Source organism: Protopterus annectens, chromosome 4.part1 (genome assembly GCF_019279795.1).
Source record: "Protopterus annectens isolate FY-2018-M chromosome 4.part1, PAN1.0, whole genome shotgun sequence".
NCBI lineage: Eukaryota > Metazoa > Chordata > Ceratodontiformes > Protopteridae > Protopterus > Protopterus annectens.
In genome coordinates, this window is record NC_056734.1 from 801,013,298 (window position 1) to 801,031,963 (window position 18,666).

Sequence of the window (18,666 nt, forward strand, 5' to 3'; positions counted from 1 at the left end):
CTTGGTCTTTGTGCCCCATTATTTATGTCTTTTTCCAGATTTCTTGTTTTAAGAGATCAAGAGATATAATTTCTTGTTTTAAGAGATCAAGAGATATGACACACACACACACACACACACACACACACACACACACACACACACACACACACACACACGCACACACTCTGAGAGCGAATGAGCAATCCCAGCAAAGGAACAAAAATAGGGATGGATAAATATTGCTCTTATAAACTTACTTCTTTTATATTTAGTATAATAACTATATATAAAACTTTATACGCTGTGTTATCTTCATTTTGGGGGTCAAATAGGTTTTGTGGCTCCTGATGAATTTTTTTGGTGGGAGATGGGCCAAAATAGCTCTTTTGATAGTAAAGGTTTCAGACCCCAGTTCTAGTGGCAGTTTTGAATTGGTTTGGATGTTTGAGGGACCTGATTTCTAGTGGTAATTTGTTCCATGATATGGTAGGATTGTAGCTGTAGAGGTTGCAGCCAATTTTATTCTGGTTTGCATATTTGTAGCAGGTTTAAGTCAGAGCTATGTAAGGTGGAAGCCACATAAAATTTCCAAAAGAAGACAATCAGTCCACTACAGAGAAGGAAAAATAAAAACTGAGTACTAGAAAAGTGAGTAAGAAGGAAGCTCAATGGAATTCAAAAGCTTACGTTATATTATATATTATATACATAGATCATTATGAAGTTTTATTAATTTTTACAGTCTGTATTCCAGTTGTCACTGTCCCTATAATGCATCAATGATGCTAAATGCTAGCAGATATTATATGACAACTCCTAATACTCTATTGTGACTAGACTGAGCAATGCCAGCTGCATATCATACACTACACTGCTGATTATTACAAGTGTGCATTTGTGTACCTAAAATATTTACATTTTCAGTAGATTTAGTCTGACTTTTTTATTCAGTCTTAATGGTTGCACCTCCCTGAGGCATGTTTTATAATAAAATTTGTTTTTCTTTACTAAATATCCTGTGCTTTGTCTTACTGTACTATTTTACAATAGATTCAATACACACTTTGTAATGTTCTTTTTTTTTTACTTACCTGAAATGGGGAAAAAAGTTATGCAAAAGATATCCCTGCCTGATTATTCAGGCCAGCAGAGAACCTCTTCCTTTTGAAGCTCTGTACCTTGAGCACAAAGGGAAGGGAGAGGAAATAACACACGTATCAAACTCATACACTACAAATTCAGCACTAATAATATCAGGAAGAGAAACAGGTAAACAAGATGTCTGCTATGTACTGATGCCTGCTGATGGTGATGCATCTACCTCCCTTCTAACAAATTCAGGGATTTAATATGTCAACATGAAATATTTTCTGCCCCTTCCGGAACAGGTACGACAGTGGTGATTTTGCCTGTTTATTTTTAGATTTTTGACTTGTCTGTTCTGCACCAATGCTGTCACTGACCTTTCTGCCCCAATTAATGAATCAATGATTCTGTAACTACATTCCTGGTGTCACTCTTCCAATGCATGACAAAACTTGCTGTTACACGACTCCTCACTCTGTTCTCCGTTTACATTTGCATTCTAGAAAATAGAGGACTATGGAGAGCTGCAACACTTTTCTTTAAACCCTTGGATGAAAATGTTCTCTTCATAAAACTGCTGTTACAAATCAAGGCCAAAATCTGCAAGTCTTTGCAGCTGCATATATGACTGCAGTTTTTCAGATTTTAGTTACATTGAAGATACTAATATGACCTTCCTTTCTTACTGACCAGTGCCTACACAGCAAGGGTAATAAATGAAATGACATCATCATGAGAAAAAGCAGATAGTCAGAGTGCAGCCGTAAAAATACTCTTTGAGAATAAGCAAGGGATTTACAGAAGTTGCCAGTGAGCAAGATAGCTGACACAGGGCATTGGATAACTGTGGTTTTCCTGCACTCAAGAAGCAACAACTTTGCAATCGTTAAAATATGTTAAGCAATGTGCAACAACTATGTGCGTTGTATTCTAAAATGACAGCACTGTAAATAAGGAAGATACATTTTGCATATGTTTCTCAGATTTTCGAAGAAAGTCATCTAAGGAATAGGTTCTGAAAATAATTATTTCTATAAGTGCTCTAGTGTGTTGATAATGTTACAAAGATGGAAATTCCCAAATGGAGATTACATGGATTTCTAATATAATAAGGAACCAATATGAATTACCCAATCCTTCTAAATACTCTAACAGTAAGTATTTATACCACTGCTAAAATCTGGTATATTTAGTTCATTTGTTTTTATTAAACTACTTTACGTACTATTACTTAATAATTTCTAGATTACACAGTAATACACACACGGTGAACAGGATCTTTTTCAATTAAGCTGAAAATAGAGAACATTTCTGTTTAAACCTGAAACGTAGAACTTAGAAATTGATAATTATTTACAAAATAAAAGTGAATTACAGGGTTGGAAGTAATGGTAGGGAATAGTGATAACATTATTATGATGAAATTTAAAGAAGTTATCTATATGTAAAGCATGTGTGTGTGTGTGTGTGTGTGTGTGTGTGTGTGTGTGTGTGTGTGTGTGTGTGTGTGTGTGTGTGTGTGTGTGTGTGTGGTTGCCATCAGTAAAGCTTGACTACTAAATGATGTGAAGTCCACCAGCTAAATCAATAATATAAACAGGTTATGACAAGTTGTTATATTTATGCAAAGCTTGTAACCCCTTGTCATTAACTAAAAAAAATAAATAAATTGATATCATATTTAAAACATTATGCTGAAAACCATGATGACAGGATTCTGTACCTAGCAACAAGGCAGCGTGAGCTTGTAAATGACTTGCGAATGTTAAAGTTCAAAATCCACTATTTAATGTGTAACACTACAGAAATAAATCCCTTTCTTTTTTGTTCCACTGTGTTTTTCTATGGATATAGAAACCTGCTCCCAGAAAGCTGTGATATGAATAGCACAGATTTTGAGTAAACAAAGTTAAAAAGAAAACATGTAGTGTGTGTCTGTGTGTGTGAGCGCGTGAGCGAGAGACAGCATGTGTGTGAGTGTATATATATATATATATATATATATATATATATATATATATATATATATATATATATATATATATATTTATATAATATATATACACACACACACACACACACACATATATGTGTGTGGATGTGTTTATATATATATATATATATATATATATATATATATATATATATATATATACTAAACAAGCACAGTATTTTCAAAAAAGAACATGTATCAACTCTTTCTGTGAAGGATAAGAGAATTGGAAGCAAGATATTTCACTGAAAGAACAGATGTATTTCATTTGGCATAATTCACATTACATTTGAAAAAAATGTCAAGTTTAAAATACAAAGAGCAACTACGATGACAGGGGTTATTAATGGTATGGATATGCACAAGGCAATGTAGATTTATAGCTGATAACCGGGCAGGATAATAAAGCTGATGGATTACAGGCTGTTGACAGATTCTTCTGTATATTAATAATGTGTACATTCCTTGGGTACATCAAATACATTTTAACAGTCAATGAATAAAAGTGCCAGGGTATGTTGCTTTTCGTACCAAATCTTTAGAATATTTTTGTAAAGAAAAAGAAAAAAAATCAAGCAAGCCTGAAAAGAAACAGTATTTGTTAATACCTTAAAATATCTTTTTCCAAATAAAGGTTTTAAATCTTCTTATGGTGTGTGTGTGTGTGTGTGTGTGTGTGTGTGTGTGTGTGTGTGTGTGTGTGTGTGTGTGTGTGTGTGTGTGTGTGTGTGTGTGTGTGTGTGTGTGTTATATTTCTTATTTTTTAGCAGTCTTTACTCAAAGACCCACAATTTATGTTTTCTTGAAAAGAGTACTTTTTAAAATTGTTTTTATTTGCTTGCAAATATTTATGTTAGCATTTTATACCTGTAGTATCTCTCTTGCTTGTGTGGTGCTGAGCATTAAAACTGACTGGCAGATAATGGTTAAGGTTCACACCCAAATCTAGTGATTAATTAAAACTTGGACAGTAGCATGAATGCATATCTATAGTTAAATACAATATGCTAATTCTACAGACTGCCCTATAATCCCTTGTAACCCCTAGAAGCAAGGACCATCATATAAAGGTCACTGTAAATAACACAGCTGATCCAGTTCCTGATTTTTTGGCTCAGCAGTGCTGTTCAAATATTCAGGCATATGTTTGTTCCAGCACTGTTCCACCATGTTGGGATTTTTACCATTTTCTGGATTTTCACCAACGTACATTTGGTTGATGGCAGAAGGAGAAAAACATGTTTATCTATGATACAACATAATCCTTCCACTCTATCCCTACACTTTTATCTATATGTCCCATGTCCTTCTGAGTGCCGATTAGTATCCCTTCTCCACCACTCATTTGAGGATTCCTCCTCTGCTTGGAACTCGGCTGTGTTCTACAGTTGTTAGATATCCAGGATGAAACAAAACAATGATAGGATACTATTAATATTTGATAGGTCTCATTAATGGAGTTGCTTCATATAAAGTGAATCAAAGTAAGCAGAAATGTAGGGGTCTATATTATAACATAGAAGTCTAAAAACATTGAATGTTATAATATCAACCCCATTCAATCGAAACACCAGAAAACCTAGCAGTCAGAATAGCAAATTTTTTCCCAGGGAAAAAATTTGCTGTTCCGACAAACATATACACAACTCAAGCACACCAAAATAAACAATCCACACACATACACGTCACGAAACCCTACACTAAATCAGACATACACCACTAGTTACCCACTTACCTTAACCCAACCCTAACTTAAGGTCTCTAACTATCGCACACTCATCTTACCCGCTCCCTAACCCCAACTCACCTACCCCACCCTAACCCTCACGTCCACACAATTCCACATTTATCTGACCCACGCCCTAACCCTAACTCAATTAACTTGCCCCCTAACCCTAAAGTCTGTCACTGATGCACACTCACCTCACCCGTGCCCTAACCTTAAAGTCTCTAACTACCGCACACTCACCTTAACCCAGTCCGTTCGCTCATTTACCTTAACCCAGTCCGTAACCATCACACCAAACTTACCTGAACTCAGTCCGTAACTTCTGTTCGCTCACTTCCCTAAACCTGGTCCATAACCATCGCACCACACTGCTGTAAATAGCGAAGCCACAGACCACCAAAATCTTACCCTAGGTAAAATTTCGATGTTCTGAGGCTTTGCTATTCTCAGCTTTCACACTAAAGGGTTCGATACTATAACATTCAAAGTTCTTGAACTTCAGTGTTATAATATATACCCAAAATGTAGCACTTCACCCTTATCATTTTGCAGAACACCTATTTCAGTAAGGCTTATGTGTTCAAAGGATTTATTTTATTAGGCTTCTGATTATTTAATTAGAGTAATAAAGCTTTGCTGATATGGTGCTATGTATCAGTAAACTGATGAAATGCAGCTAAGAATATCAGAACCATAACAATGATAATACTGTGTAGATAACTCAATGGCTAGCTGTCAAAAGAGTTGCACCAGTAAAACCAAAGTAGGCCTTCCAACTTAAATCTAATGCACACATACAGACAAGAGGGTTTTTTTTTTTTTTGCAAACCTACATTCATTCCAAAGCCAACAAGGATTATTAATGACTAATGCACACAAACATATATATCAGAAAGGAAGACAAAGAGGCCATTATCTTAATCCAAATTATAAAAAATTTGAAAAAAATAATGTATGGAACACCCCAAGACATAAATGTACACCAGTTTTGCTGCCTAATAAACAATTAATGTGTCCACTTAACCACATTCCACACAGGAATATGTATATAAACAGATTTGTATCACTTCACTGAAAAAACATTTCACTGACACCCATTTCACTGAGACCAAATCACCTAAAGTTCATTTCACCTAAAACTCGCTTCACTGACAGGTAGTACTCTAAGGCAAGTCAAAGGTATATGTCCTTTTGCCCACTGTAGTAAGATCCTGGTGTTAGTATATATAGTTAGGGGGGTGGGGGCAAGGCCCCCCACATTGTTGGGGTGTGGGGAGGCATAGCCCCCTCATAGTTGGGTTTTACCAAATAATGTAAAACAAAGTCAGACAACAGAAAACCAAATTAAGTGGGGGACTATGCCCCACACACTCCCAATGTGGAGGGCTTTGCCCCCACACCCCCCAACTTTATATATCAACACCAGGATCACACTACAGTGGGGAAAAGGACATAAACCTTTGACTTGCCTTAGAGTACTACTTGTCAGCGAAATGAGTTTTAGGTGCAATGAACTTTCAGTGAAATGAACTTTAGGTGATTTGGTCTCAGTGAAATGGTCTTTCAATGAAGTGATACGAATACATATAAACACATGTATTTCAAATGAATTATATGTGTTACTGAAAATATGACTTTTACATAACATTTTATTGTATAAATGTATTGTATGCCAACTGGCATATGGGTTGCATACCTACTATCTTAAGCAAAGCACAGATCTTTGCACTTACATTAGACATATATTTTGCTTTTAATTATGTATGATGTTATTGCAATGCTGTTAAGCACTGCAGTTTTTTTTTTCTTCACAGACGGCTGCTCTCTTCTTAATACTTTAATTGTGTATGATAGCAATGCATACATTTATCCACTGTTTCCTAACCTTCCTTGTTTCCTGTCATGTTATTTTTACAATTATTGGAATTTATTCTTTCTTTCTGATTATTGCATCTGTCTATATGGATCAGTTTGTGACTGTAAAAGGTTTGCTAGCCAGTTCACTTATATGCTTAACAAATGACAGGCAATCAGTAACATGTTTGAATTCAGTAAAGTACATGTTTTACTGGTGAAGCTTTGGATTAGACATTATTCCTGGTATACCTCTTCTTTGAATGGGGGATTAAAATACAACTTAGATACATTGCATTTTTTTATTTTTTTATTTGTTTTATTTATTTTACATTTGTTGACCGGGCTAGTCTAACTGGATATATGTCCATTTTCAGTAGAGGCCCGGGGAGAAAAGCTCCACTACAACATTGTTCTAAAGAAACCAAAAAAAAAAAAACTACATAGGAGTAACATATTTTAAAAATTAAATTTGATATAGTGACTAGTAAAAATGAAATATTCATTACATAAGAGAATATAAAATGACATGTTTATAGCAGGATTAACATGTGTAAAGGCAATATTAGAAAGTTAAAATACAACTTAATATAGCTGCTTATACATAATACAGCCTGGTTCAATGCAAAGGGCTCCTAATAAGTTCCTAGTTTAGTAGTCAGAAGTTGAAGCGATAGGGTCAATTACATACCACTTCAAGTCAAATACTGCACAATGCTCAGAGGTAAACCACCACAAACAGTACTTGATGGTGCCAGTGGCAAAAAAATATAATATAACTTTTTTCGTACAGTCTGTTCACAACTGGTCCTAAATATCAAAGGTACATGTAGTGAGGAAGATACATGCTCAAATGATTGAACAAAGAGATTTTGGACCAACGTTATTCATTGCATTTCATGATATACAAAAGACAAAAGGCAAGCAAAAAAAACCACAAGCATGCCCTTAGCCCTGTAATAACCCTCTTGTAGAATTTACAAGAGTGTCTTGAATGGAGTCTTGGACACTGAGGCCTACATGACTTAGAATATCTTAGTTAAAACTGTGAAATGTACCCATTAAGTCTTTGTTCTGATGTAATGGTTTAAGTTCACACAACTGTTTTCATGAATGTTCATAATGCATGTTTTATAACACAAAACTGGTTAATAATCACCACGAGACAAGTAACCAAAGACTCTACTTGCATCCCAAAAATTAATGTGTTCATTTTCAGTTCCTCATCTAGTAAATTAAACTGCATAGCAAGGGCTAGAATTCTCCACACCATGGTTGATTGTTTTCTTCAGAGAGTGCCCATCTGAACAGTATTTATTTCTTTTTACTCTGTAAATATGTCCTTGACATATTGTATGATGCAAACTATCTCTGAAACTTCCATTATAGCCTGCCAACAGAATATGTGTATCATTATAAAAATATCTATTTAAATGCTGAGAACAAGATAAGTAATGTTTATGTTATTTGGCCTCCTCATTTAATTTAATATTTCTATCACAGTATTAGCCTTCATACCTGATGATACATCTTTCCCAAACCCGTATTAACACTTTGCACTCTCATGACAATGATTCTTCTGAAATCATTAATACTTTGCAGTTGTTGTGAAGTATAAGTCTGTTATATCTTCACAGTTCATAAAGGCTGCATTATGAGAATTATTCTTCTAATTTAATATAGAAATTTTTCATCTATTTTATGAAACTATGCTTGTTATATTAATCACTGCATGAAGCAAAGTGGCCTAAATGATTAGCTTCATGTAATCATATTTTTAATTTTCTTTTCTATTTGATATTTATGCATAAAACAAGAATGACAAGTTTTCTTTCGTGTTTTGTGTTCCTTTACAGCCTTAATCAATGGTGACCACACAGGATTCAATGCATGCAGTGCAGTTAATTGGATGGAAACTTCTCTGGAGTGTGAGGTACATATCTTGCCTTTGTCTTATGGAATGAAAGGGAGGGTGACTACTTCATGTAAAGAGGGTGGAGGGGATGAAAACAATATTGACAGACAGCTTTGTCTTAGAGTATATTGTAGTGAACATTGCATTTTTGGTTTCATTTAAATTGATCAGGAAATAGTGCAGTTTAGTAACTGTTTTTTTTTTCAAATGAATGAGAGTTATTATTGCTGCTATATGTGGCAAAATTAAGTTTAGAGTATTCCACTGACCTCCAAGTATGTGAATCTAAAAGGTATGAGGCTGAGTTTGTTAGGCTCCATGATACACAGGCATAAACCATGACTATATTCCTAACAACTCAGGTTTAATTCATGGCCAAGGGGTTGAAGGACAAAGAGGAAGAGTGGAAGAACTGACATAACAATAACTGCTTGCAGATCCTGGGAGGCAGGATTCATAAATGCCTCACTACAAAACCAAAAAAATTTGTCAGTTTTAGAATGCACTTTTACCCACTGTGTAAGAAGAATACAAGCATACTCAGGGTTGGAATTTAGTCATGCAATAATTCATATCAGTGGTACTGGATAAATATTCTACGAATCTACCATATACTGACTCTGTCACCCACAGAGCATGAATAAACACTAGAATATAAAAATACGATCCCTGTGGGTGATTACAAAATGTCAAATACATGTCTCAATTATTAAAATAATATGCTAACTAAAACAATTTGGATTAAACAGTGTGAAATCTAACTAGGAATGCCAGTATATTAAATATCATGCTGGTAAACCAATGACTCTTAAACTCCCCACCCATGGTTAATCACTATGTAATTAACAGAGTTCATGATAAGCTTGACTATATCCTAAGAGCAAAGTTAACATTAGCCTTAAATTACTGATCTTTCTAAGACTTATGAATGGAAAGTGTGGTGTATTAAATTATATACATTGAAAGAGCAGAGAGAATTACAATCATCAATAACCAAAAAACTCTTCAAAAAAACTATCAGTCTGTTCTGTGGTAGTATTAGTTTATTATTCACAACATATAATGGCAAGATGTAAGTGTACATGTAAATTCAACATATGACCTTTTGAAGGGCTCATAAAACTAATAATGGCATAGAAAAGAAAAACAGATGTACTACTTAGCTGTAAAAAAATTACTAGTATAATAAAACAAGTCTTGATTAAGAAAGTATTAAATTTGCTTACTTTTCTTATCAAATCTTTTAGATCTAATTGTCAACTCGGCTTAGTCTGAAAGGTTGAAAGCAAAGTTAAGTTGTTTAATAACTTCAGCAAACCAAAAGGGAAAACATGTAACATGTTATCAATAAGCAATAAAGTGGTGACCTAGACACAGAAGACAGTGAGGTACTAAGTTTCATCCAAATTTCACAATGTGCCAAGCTATATGTCAGAGTGCCATAGAAACAGGAACAGTCACCCTTAAGTAACAAGAGATAACTGGGGCTACAGCTAAAATTAGAAACTCAAGCTCCAGGCAACATACCTGGATATTTCATACACACAGCCAGAAAAGCTGACAAAATCGTCATGGTCAACAAAATATTAACATGTGGACATGTCGCTGCTCTATGGTCACAGGCTGCAGCAGTACAAGTTCACAAGGAGAAGATTATCACAAACCCAAACAATTCTATCTTGCTAAAAATTGTATGCAAAACCCTGATGAAAGTTATAATGGCGTTTAACTGGAAGGACACAAAGGACTACATTTGTTAGCATTGGAGCAGTTTGGTTTTGTCAAGTAGATTTTGTTAACTGAATCTTGTGACATTACTTAAAAAGTGTAACATGACTTGATAAAGGGTTGACAGTGTGTGCCATTCTTTTCTTTGCTAAGACAGTCAACACTATTTCACAAAAAAGAATAACTGAAAAATTAAAAGCAATAAATGTCAAACCATATGTAATTCAACAACAATAAAGTAATAGGACTCAAAAATCTAGGTATAGTCATGTGTATCTATCTTAAATGGGGTTCCCAATTGCGTTCCACAACGCTTTGCACTGGGAATTTTAGTTTTTGGCTGAAAAATGAGTTATATATAACTAAATATGTTGACAATTGCAAAAAAGACAACAAAATTACTTATGTAAAAAGAAAAAAGTTCTCCATGATTGCCTGCAAAAATACACACTTGATGTTGTTGTAATGTATTCACCTCTCATGTCAGTAAATATAGCATCATAACATTTGACAATTAAGATATAAGCTATGGTGAAAGATCTAAGGACAATGGGAAACAATCCAAACTTTGACTATTGTGCATCTACCAAAGTTATAAAAGAATATTATTTAGCACATTTCATTCTGTAGTGTGTGTGTGTGTGTGTGTGTGTGTGTGTGTGTGTGTGTGTGTGTGTGTGTGTGTGTGTGTGTGTGTGTGTGTGTGTGTGTGTGTGTGTGTGTGTGTGTGCCATCACTCCAGGGAGATCACTGCATCAATTTATACCCCATAACCTAATACATTACTGAATACAGTGTTTGTTTTATAGTCCTTGAAAGAAAGCTATCTGAGACAGTTTAAAAAGATATGATAATGCCTCAATAGCAAAATCATAAGGATAAATGAAATGCTTCAAGAATTTTCATTGTGTCCTGTTTTTTACAGGTATTTACAAGTGACTTCTGCTTGAAACACAAAGCAATGCTTGCTCTACTACATTTTGAAAGTGTATGCTTAGACTGTTGTTCTAGAGGAATTAACACCAGATCAGTGATCATTTTGGCAAAACTAAATCTAAAGAAAAAAAAAACATATAGATACATTGCACACTGTCTTCCATGATAATGAAATAAACGTCTCGTTACACTATAAAGAAGTCAGTCATTTACTCTCAAAATAATTGTGATAGACAGACAGACATACAGATAGACAGATAGATAGATAGATAGATAGATAGATAGATAGATAGATAGATAGATAGATAGATGGATAGATAGAACAGGGAGTTATGTCAGTCATGCTTCCTGAAGGCCTTGAGGTTAAAAGCTTAACAAACCTCAATATGAACTGCGATTGATAAATCCTGTTAAGAGGCCAGCAATCCTTGTTTCTTGTCTCCTATGCCTCAAACAATATGACGTGAGAGGAATACATGGACCATTGAGGAATACAGGATTCATGGTCATGGGGAGAATGGCAAGGGGGCAAGAAGATCTTACAAAATTTCTAGGAGGTTGAGGTCATAGCCTCTTCCATGAAGGACAGAAAAGTAGTTATTCAAATGTTATGAAAGTATTAAACAATGGTAGTCTTGGTGATTATTTTCAGTGCAGGGCTGCTTTTGGAGAAAGTGTTTTCACAAACCTGTCTTTTACGTCATTATCTTCTTACTTAGTGTGCTTTGTAGACTAATAGACTAAGGGAGGAAAAACTTAAAAGAGTATTTTATCTAAGCAATAGCTTTTCAGTGTTTTAATTCAAAACTCTGAGTAGACCATAACCAATTAGCTTTAATCTACAGTTTTCACCTGATGAACAATGCCCATTTTTTGTTCCCATTCAGTGTGCATATACTTGGCATATGTGCAAATGTAGAATTAGTAAGTTACAGTGATTGCATAGGCAGTGATAATTTTACTAGCTGAAGCCAAACATGAAATGCAAACTGAGAGATGAGGTATGTAACTAATGAAAAATACACGCACTGTTTTGTGGTGTAAAATGGACACTTTAACATCCTAAAACAATTTATTTTGATACATCTTTGTTTTACTTGGTACTGTCTTATATAGTCAAGCCTTTCTGCTTACTATTCAAACTAAATACTAGACTTTTCACTGTAGAATATATTTTAGAATACATTAACAATTTACGCAGTTGTATATTACAGTAGCATATTTTTTATAATGTGCCTAAACTAAGTTGAGAAGTTTCAAACCAGACAAAAAGAATGACTTGCCCAATTTTATAAGTACCACAACATTGATATATATATAATATTTACTGATTTATTGATATATATATATATATATATATATATTTATATATATATATATATATATATATATATATATATATATATATATACATATACTAGAGATACTATTGCACTTAAGTAGACTCCAAATTTTACACATAACTTACTTAACTACTCTAGCAACATCTAAATGTATCAGCATGCCCCTTATGTTAGTTAATGTATAAATACTTGAATCATAAAGTAAACCCACCCCTACAAGAAACAAAAGCCTAAAAAGAAATGTTCCAAAGTAACTAAGCACAAATAAGCCAGCTATCCTCATCTCATCTTTCTTTGACCATCTGCCTTCTATAGCCCATCACTACTTTCCATGACCCTTCCAACCCATTCCACTTACATTTGCTTCCATTTTTATCACAGCATATAAATCTAATATTTCATCATTTGTTGTATCAGTTGATCAAAAAATATATCAGGTTCTACTAAATACTCAAAACATGTCCTGTTTCAAGTCAACAAGATAGATAGTCATTAAAGATCTTAAAGTATGTTTTGTCTGAACCAAAAAAAAAAAAAAAAAAAAAACATAATATACTAAAGAACTGGAATTAAGCATTTTTATTCTCTTTGCTTTTTAAGAATGTCATCAGAATAAAACATTACAAAAACATCCATGCATTTAAGTATTATTAATCATGATGTCACAAATAAAAAAGCCAATTAGTTTTCCAATCAATTAAATAAATTCTTAAAGAAATCCTTGATTTAAAAAGTATTAAATATATCTGTACTTCAATACATTCTTAATGGAAATACAATCATTAAGTCCTGAAGCCATATTAGCTCATAAAAACATTTCCATTTTAATTCAAAATATTCAAGATAAGTCCCAAAAAATTAGTTTTATCTATTAGTTCTATTACTAAAACTAAGAACTTCCTAAAATGAATGCACTAGGGCTAGGGCATTTGTGTTATCTCTTTTTTATGTTCTTTTATCAAGTCAATTAACCTATGTATAGTTTTTTTTTCCCACATAAGAACTGTCACAATTTGAGCAGCAGGCAAAGTACAGTAATCTATCACTCTCACAGTTGTGTCTATCTTTTGCTGTCAGAAAATAAATTAATATTTTTGAAATGATAGCTGCCTACGAATTGTATAAACCTCCTATAATAACAGCAGTTCTGACATGCATAGTTGCATAGTTGCCATAATGTTTGGTTCATTCACTTGTCTTTTGCATGGATGGCTGTTCAATAATCTGTTTTAAATTTTTAGTCCTTTTAAAAATAAAATTTGGAACACTACCAACAATTTCAGACAGTTCTTGATTGCCTAAAATTCTATTGCAGTTGTCAGTAATTACTTTACAAATCATAGGACCATCAGTACTTATAGGAATAGGAATAGTACAACTTAACTCACTACTCTTCACATTGTTGTTATCACTCTGCACTTTATTGGGAGCAAGCCTTGTTCTTAAAATACATGGAAACTTAATATGCCTTTGTTTGATAACATTTTCAGAAAAAAAAACTTCTTCTCTGGATAACTTCTCAATTTGAAAAGGTTCCTGAATGTTTCTACCCCTTCCGCAAATGTTTGGTTGTCACTAATAAGATGACTAAATCTGATTACTTGTCCTCTGAAATCATTGAATTTCATGAAGGTTGGGTGGTAACTGGCAAAGTGGAGGTAACTGTTAGTAAAGCTTTCTTTCTAAAAAATATTACTTTCAAACCTCATTTCTCCAGTTGACATAGTAATTTCTATATTGAAAATGTTGACTGTGGTCCCTTTGTTACTTTCCACAAATTTCAGCCAATGAACACTACTGCTGCTCTGTTGAAGAAATTCTTCAAAAAGAGAAATGTCACCCATCCAGATGAAAAACAAATCATCTATGTAACTCTTGTAGTAACTAACATATTTAAAATTGGGTAACTTACAAAGATATCCTTGTTCCCACCAGCACATTACTAAGTTAGAGAAAGCGGGAGTTACCTGAGCCCCCATTGCTACTCCTCTAGCTTGCTGATAAATGTTGTTCCCCAAATGAAAAAATTGTTACTTAGTTGCCAAACAGTACTGATGTCAAGACCTACATGATTAGCATATTTACTCAAATATAATCTGACAAAATGTAAGCCTTCTTCCTGTTCTATAGTGGTGTATAATGAATTAACATCAATGGTACATAAGAAAGTCTCAGTGTTAAAATACTTTTTTAAATTTATCCAGAAACACCCATGCATTTTTTAAGTAAAAGGTGCTGGCTTGTACTATCATATTCAAGATAGTGTCCAAATAAGTGAAAATGTAAATATTTTTCTTCGGGCTGCAGAAACCATAGGCCTGAAAGGAAGGGGTTTATTGATTTTTTATGAATTTTGGGTATGCCAAAAAGCGTACCCAACTGTGGCTGATCTACTGATAAAAATTCAAAAATTCAAACACATCAATGGAAATGTAACCTTGATACAACATATCTAAAAGTGAAAGGTCAATTTCCTGAAAAACTTTTCCTTACTAGATCTTTGGACACTTTTCTTTAACTTTGACTATCTAAAAGCAAATAACACCTAGTTTTATTGCACTCTGACAACCAACTAATCTATTTACTTTATCTGCCTTCATATCTGTAACCAGAATAACCACTCAATTGTTTCAATGCCTTAAATTCTTTCTTATTTAAATTAGAATGTGTTTTTTTAACATTTTATTACAGATAGGTTCCCTCAATAAATTATATAAATCAGATTCACACATGAAAGAGAAAATATTTAAAGTGTTGACCAAAGGGGGATTAGCTGCACTTGTTTTTTTTAAAGGGGAACACTTCTCGGGGGTAAGTGACATTACTAAAAATGTATTTCAAATTGAGCTTTCTCACATATAATTTAAAATGAAAAATAGTATTACTAACAGGTGCTCTTCCCATAGGAATAAATGATAAACCTTCAGATAATACATCTTCTTACTTAATTCTTAGTGCTACCACCTCCTTCCCTAAACACTACTTGCCACACTGTTTTTCTTCACTACTCACCATGTGATTAACACAATTAATATTATACTATCTCTTTCACTGCTTGCACATGACATCTTCTCATGAACACAACCAATATAAAAATCTAACACCCCCGCCTCAGACACAGTTCAAACACTCCCTCTTGCCACTTCTCCATAGCTGTCAAACTACTTCCTCATGACTTTAATCACCTCAAATATAAATCATGTTCAATATTCACTTAACAATCCATCTGTCACAATTTGCCAAAAATTTAAATTTAAACAACAGTAGACCTAGATCTACCTATACTTCACAATGATTATCAACTTTTGCAGAGATGTCCATCTACATCTAGGCCTAATACAGCATCGGATAAATACTCCCACTCCAACAATACCTGCCACTCCTAACATTACTCCACACCCAATAAAAATCTCTGTCCTACACTTGATTAATGTTAATGAAAAAAGCATCTGAAACATGCTAAATGAAGTCCATGCATGGATATCCCAGCAAACCTCAGATGTCATTATAGTTAGAGGAATATAGTTTAAGCAAGACATAAAACATGAGGAAAGTCTCACACCTGGATATATTGTCATCAGATCAGACAGAAAAATGGTAGGGCATGTGCTGTAACAGTATTTTACAAGAACAATATTAACGTATCTCTTCATTCCATTAATGCTCTTAGAATCAGAAATGCTGAAATCCTTGTAGCTTCAATGTAAATTAATAAATTGAAAACAATAAACATTAGGAATTCACATACACCCTTGTAATAATAGTGATTCTGCTGAAAAACTATTTTCTTTGCTCTTAGCTTCCATCCCTCATGAAACCTTAATATTACGTAATTTCAAATCTGATCAGGAAACCAACATCAAATTAATTGACCCACAATGCCTTCAACTTCTGTGACTTCACTCAACTAATCAATATACCAAGTAAATGTAATAAAAACAGCAAGAGAGCATCTACTTGAGACTGGATCCTAACATCCCAAGTTATATTATTTTTACATGCTCATTTGATACCTTAAATGATCAGCTCCCCACGTTCACCATCAGATGGTATTTTACTACTCACAAATTCCATTGATGTAATCATGTATGTAACCTGTCCACCTTCCAAAGAGATGCACAAATCTCCAACCTAAAATATGTCAACAGGAGCTCTTTGCATATACTCCAACTAAATGCAACACTATTCTTGTTCAACACCATCTTCCTAAATATTCTAAATGAACTAGCCCTTGTCAGTACTAAAACAGTAAACTTTAATTCAGCTCTATGGTTTCAAAACAAACTAACAATTAATGAATTAAAGACCATGGCCTGGTACTTCTGGAAAAAGATCAAAGTTGAAGCTAACCTAATACATTATACACTGTTGAGAAATTTGCCTAAAATCAAAATCAAATTAAGCAAAAAATGTAGTACACCAACCTACAAATGACTACTTGATTCAGACCTAAACGATTCTGGTCTTCAGTCATTTGGGTTCTTTACCCATCTTTCTTTAAGCAATCTCCCTGAAAGCATTGTCATTTCAATTCACATGTTATCAGAGCCGTAATCTCTCTACTAAAAAACAAAGCTCTAATCCTTCCATATTCTCTGAACCTGTACAAAGTACCAATAAACTATATTCCCAGCTCATTCCTAGCTCCACTATCAAAAGCTTCTCCTCAAGCTGCAATCCACTACTAATGACCCAGACAACCTTCCAAAAGAATGCATCTAGCTTGAAGATGATACTGCATCCTCTCCTATTTTCATACTAATCAACTGCTCAGTCAGTGAAAGCTCGGTCCCAGAACTCCGGAAAAAAATCTTACATGACGATGTTGCATAAAGGTAGAAATTCCACAGATCTCTCAAATTATTTGCCCATCACTATTCTGTCACCTCTTTCTAAAGTGCAAGAAAAAAGTGCGTCCAAACCCAACTACTTAACTTTCTCTCTCTGATAATGAAGTACTCTTTCCAATACAGCATGGATTTTTTCCACATCAAAATACTATCTCTGCCCTTCTTAACTTCAACACCACTATCAACCAATGCAGAAACAAATGTAACCTTGTATCTGCCATATTTTTAGACCTATCCAAAGCCTTTGATACTTTATCTCACCAACTTCTGCTAAATATGTTCTCTTCATTAGGACTAGACCCACCAACTCTTCCCTGGTTTAACAGTGGTTCTACCAGGTGAAGAATTTTTCAACATATGCTCTTCCAACTGTATCAAAATTGAGCTAGTAACCCATAAAGAAATCTAGGGATAATAACTAATGAACATTTGAAATTAACTTTCTTTTAAAAAAGCAGTTAAAAAATACACCAAAAACTTGGGGCACTTTACAGGATAAAGCCCTGTCCTTTAGATGACTCCAGGGAAACAACTGCCACAACTTACTTACTCCCTAACCTTCTATATGGTGTTCCCATTTTTATAAATCTGCAACTCACCCATGTCAACCTACTTAATAAATGCTAGAATGAAATATCAAAATCTCATATTAACATTCCATACAGAACAAACAACTGCTTAACCCTAAAACAGCTTCAGTGGGTTAACTGCAACATGCCTTAACCTTCCCTCAGTTAGTCATTACACACAACCTAACTGACAAATCAGATAAATTCCCCAGCATCAGCAACATAGTTCATCACTACTCTGCCATGGAACCCTTCTCTCCAGAGATATGTAACTTGTACCACTGGGTGGGGCACTGGAAAATCACCCCTAGTTTGGCACTTATGTGTCTATTGGACACAGGTAGCCTATAAATGGTTCATCTCTCGGGCCCATGTTTGTAAATGTTTTACCTGCCAAGCCCCTGCTTACACAACCAAGGGTATCAGACCTTGTCAAAGATTTAGGATGCATGGCTAGGCTTAAAAAGATCCTATTGGTTGTTAACCCTACACATATAAACCTTCTGCATAACATGTAAGCCCAATCTTATTAATCTTGAAAATTAAGGCATTTAATATTAATTTAATATTAATGTAGCATATAAATAGTTGCAAACTATACATTTTGTACACAGAATCCACTGTGGAGGACTTCTCCCACCAGCCTGCTGTAAGTTTATAGTGAGGTTGAACAAATTTAAA

General features: G+C 34.1%; 1 protein-coding gene across 1 annotated transcript in view; it reads left to right on the forward strand.

Annotated features, from left to right (window-relative positions):
* The first annotated feature begins 1,877 nt into the window (after positions 1 to 1,877).
* The window catches only part of P2RY14 (purinergic receptor P2Y14), a 41,115-nt gene continuing 24,326 nt past the window's right edge, over positions 1,878 to 18,666 (forward strand). Inside the window, exons 1-2 of the mRNA XM_044070557.1 lie at positions 1,878 to 2,222; positions 8,501 to 8,577. The gene's annotated coding sequence lies outside the window, so the exon portion shown is untranslated. The remainder of the gene's footprint in view (positions 2,223 to 8,500; positions 8,578 to 18,666) is intronic.